We start from the raw sequence: 7314 nt of genomic DNA on the forward strand, positions 1-7314 counted from the left end.
CCTGAAATATAGGATATTCATGATGCTTGTTCCTTTGCAAAGTTCCTGCAGATTGCTAATTTGGATTCTAACAGCCCTACTTTCCGTAATCCCCCATGATGTTTAGTGCTTATATCCTTGCAGAAGGAGTTAGTGAACTGGTCCCCAAACCATTTGGTATGGCCTTTGGTGAGAGAAAACTCTTTTCCATTTCTTTGACAACAGGAGTACCTGCAAAGAGAGTGATGATTGGGCAGCAGAATCCATTGTTTCACCCTTGAGAGTTGGAGAACTGGGAGCCGGCTTTCTGACTACTTCCTGTTGTCTTTCCCAAATTGCTAGTTCTTGCTTTATATCTCTTGCTTCATCCTTCCACATGAAATGAAACAGGTACTCTGCTCAAAGTTCTGCCCACTGGGAAGATTTTCCTTCAACTCTGTCCTTCAGGAAATTCCAAGACAGGGGCTGCAGCTGTCCACTTTAAGATGATAACTAAATATCATGCAGAACCATCTGTTAACCAGGCTTGAATTTTCACTTCAAAGTCAATTTATTTTAAGGAACTTCCCTAGAGGCCCTAGATGTGGTGTGAGAAAGAAAAAGTAATGGAGTAGGACTGGGGTCATGGGTGTTTTGGCTCCTTATTCATGTAACTTACTTGTGCCTTCAGGATCTCCTCAACACCTTTCGTGTACATACTACTTTATTTCGTGATGGAGTGTTGTTATGCACAGTGAACTTTATGGCTTGGTGGGTGAGAAAACACCCAGTTTCTGATGGGCAAATAAGTCTTATGGTAACTTGGTGGCCAATGGTTAAGCATTCAGTCTCCTCAAGCCTGTAGCAAGACAAAAGCTGTTTATCAAAAGGAGAGTAATTATCTGCAAAGGATGGTAAGACTTTGCACCAAAATCCTGAAGGTCTGCATTGTGATTATCTAATAGAGTCCTGACAAAGGTTCCAGGCAGCATCTCTATTTGCTACTGACACTTCTAGCAACATTGGATCTGCTGGGTCATATGGCCAAAGTGGCAGAGTGGATATCATAGCAGCCTGGGCCTATTGCAGAAACTCCCATTGTTCTGGTCCACACACGAAATTAGCAGCTTTCCACATCACTCAGTAAATGGGCCAGAGTAGCATACCCAATAAGGAACACATTGCCTGTAAAATCCTACACTGCCTACAAGGTCTTGTGCCTCTTTCTTGGTTGTAGGAGGTGCCAGATGCACATTTCCTTCACCTTAGAAGGATATCTTAGAATGCCCCACCCCTCCAGACACCTAGAAATTTCACTGAGCTGCAAGGACCCTGAATTTTTTTGTATTTTTCTCCCAACTCCACCCCCACTGACAGGAAATGCCCTAATAATGTTTCTAGAGTAGTTGCTACTTTTTGCTTACTAGGTCCAAGAAACATGATATCATTAGTATAATGTAACAGTGTGATGCCTTATGGGAGGGAGAGTTGGTCATGTTCCCTCCAGACTAGATTATGACATTAGGTTGGAGAGTTGATATACCCCTAAGGGAAGACAGTGAAGATGTACAGACAGCCTTGCCAACTGAAAAAAAATGTGCCTGATGTTCTTTAATAACAATTGAGAAATAAACATTTGCCAGGTATATAGCTGCATACCAGGTACCAGAGATCTGTTGATTTGCTCAAGCAATGATACCACATCTGTAACAGCAGCTGCAATTGGAGTCACCACCTGTGTAAGTTCACAATAATCCACTGTCATCCTCCAAGATCCATTTTCCACACAGACCAGATAGAAGAGTTGAATGAGGATGTGATGGGAATCACCACCATTGCAACCTTTAAGTCCTTGGTAGTTGCTCTAATCACTTTGATCCATCTAGGAGAGCAGCATTGCTTTTGATTTACTATTTTGCTTCATAGAGGCAGTCATAGTGGCTTCTGCTTATCCTTTCCTATTATAACAGCCCTCACTCCACAAGTCAGGGAACCAATGTGGGAATTATGCCAGGTGCTGGGTATATCTACTCCAATTATGCATTCCAGAATTGGGAAATAACACAAAATGGGTCCAGGGATGCACTGGACCCTCTAAGAGACAGACCAGGTAAAACCCCATTGGTCACCTGATCTTCATAAACCCCAAATCTGACTGGTGGACCACAGTAACATTTTGTGTCTCCTGGAATTAATTCCTCTCTCTCTCTCTCTCTCAAACCAGTGACTAATAATCCCTGTTATTCCAAATGCACTGTTACCAATATAAAAGACTATAGGTGTATTTGGTGAAGATTGGGGGCAAGATTAACAGTATAAATTGTTGGCATTGGAGCAAGATCCTTCTCCAAAGGGACCCAGATTTCCTTTCATTCACAGGGCCCTGGGTCTGTAAACTGTTCTCAAATCTGGAAGGTGACTAAAGTGCCATGAGTCTCTATTTTGTAACTCAAGTTAGACTTTTGTTTACTTGACCTAGAGCACTTCTGCTTATTCAGATCAAGCAGAAATTTAGTAGGCTGCCCATCTACTTTACTTCTAGGTACCCCATGATCTGGTAACCAGTGTCATAGGGCTCTGCAAGTCAGACTATTCTGATTACTGCTTTGAGTCTGCTTTCCTTTATGTTAGCCATGCCCACCTTGTTTTGCCAATTAACTACTGCCACTTGGCTGCTGCCAACCAGGGACCCAATCAATCCCATTGCTTTTAAGGATTCAAGTTCAGTCACACAGCAGTTCCTACAGTAATATCTGACAAGATTAATATCTTACAGACAAGTGCAACCACAGAACTCTTCAGGGGTGATAAAGCTAGTCTCATGAATTTATTCCTCACAGTCCTGGTGAAAGGTATGTCCTCTGGATATTCCTGAGGTGGGTGAACAGGGCTTACAAGATAAATCCGCTTTAACAGTCCAGTCTCTCTAAGCCTTTGGATTCCCTCATTTACATTACATGAGGGGAGCTCTGGACTTTCAATCTCAGGCAATGTAGGCCACCTCTATGCCCACGCTTCAGACAACCACAGGAACAAATGGCTAGAGCTCTTTCTAACCCCTCAAGCTACAATACTGAATCCAGAATCTCTGCTTAGTTAGCCCATATACATAAATTTAGCCTAATCCAATTTCATATTCTTCCCACCTTTACCCCATACCAATAATATCCATTCCCATGCATAACCCCCCAATTTCTGTCTATAAAAATTGGAAAAATCATGCTGTTCTTTTGGAGTGCAGTGCACCTCCTCATGGGTCACACTTTGCACCTCACCTTTTATGGCCTGTTGAGACTTCAGTCTAGTTATACATCTGGAAGAAAAGAGGAAAAGTAGAGGGTGGGTCATGAGAAGAATTAGAAGAGTCTTGCAAGCCAGCCACCTCAGGACATTCCACTGCAGTTTCATCTCATGAAGAAGGAGAAATCTCTCAAAACAGAGGAGTGAGGGTTTTTTCTTCAAGGGAGGTTCTTACAAGTTTATTAGGCACAGGAGGGTTAATCTCTACAGATGGAGGTCAGATGGCAGATTCCTCAGGGCAGACTGGAGTTGGGTGGCTGATTCTTGATAGTAGATCATTACAGGTTTATCTGGCTGAAATTAATTAGAATCTGATTGGATGAGACTACTTGGGTGACCATGTTATTGTGTCAGTTGCTTGGTCTTCTTGGAAATTAGTCATAAGCCCTCATCAGAGTTCCTAGCTTGCCATCTGCCCCAATAATTGAGACTTAACCATTCCCACAGACATGTGAACCAATTTCAATTAATTAAATCACAATGTTTACATTATGTGTGTGTGTGTGTGTGTGTGTCCTGTCAGTTCTGATTTCCTGATTCCCTAGAGGACCCTAATACATAAGTTTTTCTTTCTTCACAGTCCAATAAATGAGAAACAGTCTGACAGCATAGGGAAGGATATCAGAAATAAAGTACTACTTGTGGGAAATATGATTTAATTCTTTTAGTGACTGCATTTAAAACAATTTTATTAATGATTGTTGATGAAAGAAATAACTGGGGGACCTTCTGTGAAGCAAGGAGAGTTTTATTGAGTAAAACAGCATGCATGCATAACACGACCAAATGGAGGCTTCTGCTTCAAAAGGCTAGGCTGAGGTAAAGAATTTATGTGACTGTATAGAGAAGGGGGGTGAGGGTGTGCATAGGTTTCTCAAGGCAGAGTATCCTTGGGTGAAGGTTAGTTAATCAGCAACCCATAGGAACAGGGTATTTGTGAAAGATCTGACCAATGCATGACTGTCAGCAGATTCTCTTATCACTGACCTTGGCTTGTTTGTTACAGTTTCTCTTCTTTACATGATCCCTGTCACCAACACAAAAACTCATTGGTATGTCAGCTTGTCTCAATTAGCCTCCTTTAGTTCTTTGTAGTCTTCTAAGTAAAATGAAAGCTCAAGAAAATCAAGATGGCTAGTAAAGTCATTCCATTTTCACATGATCACTGGGTGATACTTATTTCATAGTTATTTTAGAGCTCACATAAGCAATGATATATTAATGAAATGGACATGATTCCTTACAGACAGAAATGTGTCACAAAAGTTCACACAAGGGCATTGCAGAGATACTGAGCATATGAACAGAGAAATACCGTACTTATGTTATCATCAAGTCAAAATGTGAAAAACAATATTAATAGTAAAACATGCTGCAAAGCTCAGATCAAGCAAGTTATTGATATGTATTTCAAGGTAGAAACTGATTAAAAAGACATTTCATTGCTTTTGTTTGCAAGCAATATAAGCCTACTGCCAGAACACTTGCTTTGCCCTTTACACCACTACTTCTAAAGGACTAATGGAAAAACATCATTGCCGGGAAGGGGCACAAGTATCATTTGTTATGAAGAGCTACCCAGTAAGACAAGTTGATGATGTAATACTAATATATCCCTATTTGTAGTCATCCAAAAACTTTTTAAATTACATTATTTTCACACCTACTCTTTCTTTAAATTGAATATGATCTTTGATGTGAATGTGGTTGCTAACCTTCAGATATATATATAACCATTAAGGAAAGGCATTTTATGCATATTGTAGCAAAATATGACAAATAATCCAATTTGTGTTTTCTACTACAACATTTTTGGATTTAAAAATCCCAATATTCATTAATGTATGTAAATTTTAAGATAATGTAATATGAGAACATGATGTAGGAAATTGATTAGAAAAGAAGTGGAAATTAACACTTTGAGAGATTTTTCTTAAAATCTTATTTAGTGAACAAATGACTAATACAATTTATCCCTTAATTTACACAGGGAAATTCACCCACTTGGACCCAACTTCTTTGTCATTGCTGATCACATCAATGCCTTGGATTTCTGTATGCCTTCTAAGACACAAGGATGAGGATATAAATGTATGGGCTGTATTTTCATGGAATATTGCCTTGATGACCTATAAATACAAACTGAAATATCAGAGATGCCATCCAATCTTAATAGATACACAGTTCCATGGTGTAATGTGACTTAAGTCACCATGATTATGTTGGTAGAATTCATGGGTAATTTTGGGTTGCAATTCTTTCTATTTTTATGATTTCTAGCAATTTATTTCTTTACCCTGGTATGAAATTTTGGACTGGTTGTACTGATCATTGAGGATTCCTGGCTCCACAATTCAATGTATTATTTTCTGAGTTGTCTGTCATTTTTGGATGCCTGCTATTCTTCTGTTGTTACTCCCAAAATGTTAGTCAAATTCATGGCAGAAAATAAAGCTATTTCATATATTGATGTGCAACATAGATGCTTCTCTTTGTAACCCTTGGGACTATGGAGTGTTTTCTCTTGGCTGCAAAGACTTATGATCACTATGTACCAATCTACAGTCCACTGCTGTATTCAGTTATCAAGTCACATAAAATCAATCTTCCTCTCATCATAGCATCCTATGTTGGTGGTATTTTGGATGCTACTTTACACACAGTGACCACTCTTAACCTATTCTTCTTTGAATCCATTAAAATTAGAGATATCTTTTGTGACATGCCTGCACTCCTTGCTCTTTCTTGTTCTGACACTCACATGAACCAGCTTCTACCTTCTACTTTGTGGGCTTCACTGAGATAACCACTATACTGATTGTCTGAATATTCTGTGGTTTCATTCTGTTGGCCATTCTGAAGATACATTCTGCTGAAGGGAGGCAAAATTCATTTACACTTGTTTCTCCCACCTAACTGGTTTGTCAGTTTACCATGGGAGAATCCACTTCATGTATGTGAGGCCAAGTTCCAGCTATGCTTTGGACCATGATAGGATAGTGCCTATATTTCATATTATTGTGGACATGCTGAGTCCAATCATCTACAGTTTGAGAAACAAAGATGCTAAAGAGGCAATAAAAATTGTTTGAGATAATTGGTTAATAATTTAAGTACAATTTTAAAATTGGGTAAAACTCAAAAGAATGCTAGGTATCAATCCATATACCTCTGGTAATAAACTAGGGAAGAAAATGTCTTACTTTTAGTTAGTAGCATTTGCATATCTTAGGATATTTCCAAAGAAATCTTTAATCTGTGTTCCAATGCAGAATTTACATACATAGATAAATTGTGTCAACTACATGCCTATGCTTATGCTCCAACTGATGTATATTAAATATTCTTTCATTAATTTATGTTGATATTGTTACTCTTTATGTAATTTGATTTTCACTTACTACAATTACAGGAGACATCAGGAGATGATGGCTTTATATAACCTCACATGGTTTATATTCAGTTCTCAGCACTCCTTATAAGATTAATTTTCCATTTCAGAATCCCTGTGAAAGGCTCACTAATGATACCTCACTTGCTCTGTGTCCCTGCTGTTAAACTCTCTGATCTGTCCTGGCCACTGGACATAGCTTTTTCACACTGCTTTAACACAATATATATTTATCCAATTTTTTTCCTTCCTACTTCTCAGTTGCAGAAATTTATTAGATCCATTCTGAAGCTCCCAAAGGTATATTAAGATAATATGGAAATATTTATTGAGTGTATAATTAAGACTCAAGGTAAACAAAATACACTTCAAAGTATAACTTATACCTGGTTACTATGCACAGATGGACCAAGATCTGAAAAGCTAACTAGCTGATTTGGGGGAGTTTCTTTGATTGAGATTCCTGCTCACTCCCTAACTCTTCCTTTTACCTTTATCTAAAAGAAAAGACCTCTTGTCATCAACATTCAAAACTTACCCCCAATGAGTACAGCCCTAAGAAATGTTCTCCCATTATCTCTACATACCTGTCTTCTGCCTTATTTATTTTACTTTGTTTATTTTTGTTCTAAGATTTGTTTATTTGAAGGGACATAAGCAGTGGA

General features: G+C 38.6%; 1 long non-coding RNA gene across 1 annotated transcript; it reads left to right on the plus strand.

Annotated features, from left to right (window-relative positions):
* The first annotated feature begins 208 nt into the window (after window positions 1-208).
* Window positions 209-5724, plus strand: LOC119519897. Its single transcript, XR_005214111.1, has 2 exons — window positions 209-369; window positions 5249-5724. It is a non-coding gene; the product is annotated as an uncharacterized LOC119519897 (long non-coding RNA).
* Window positions 5725-7314: the final 1590 nt, after the last annotated feature.

Source organism: Choloepus didactylus, chromosome 24 (assembly GCF_015220235.1).
Source record: "Choloepus didactylus isolate mChoDid1 chromosome 24, mChoDid1.pri, whole genome shotgun sequence".
In the NCBI taxonomy this organism is placed as follows: Eukaryota; Metazoa; Chordata; class Mammalia; order Pilosa; family Megalonychidae; genus Choloepus; species Choloepus didactylus.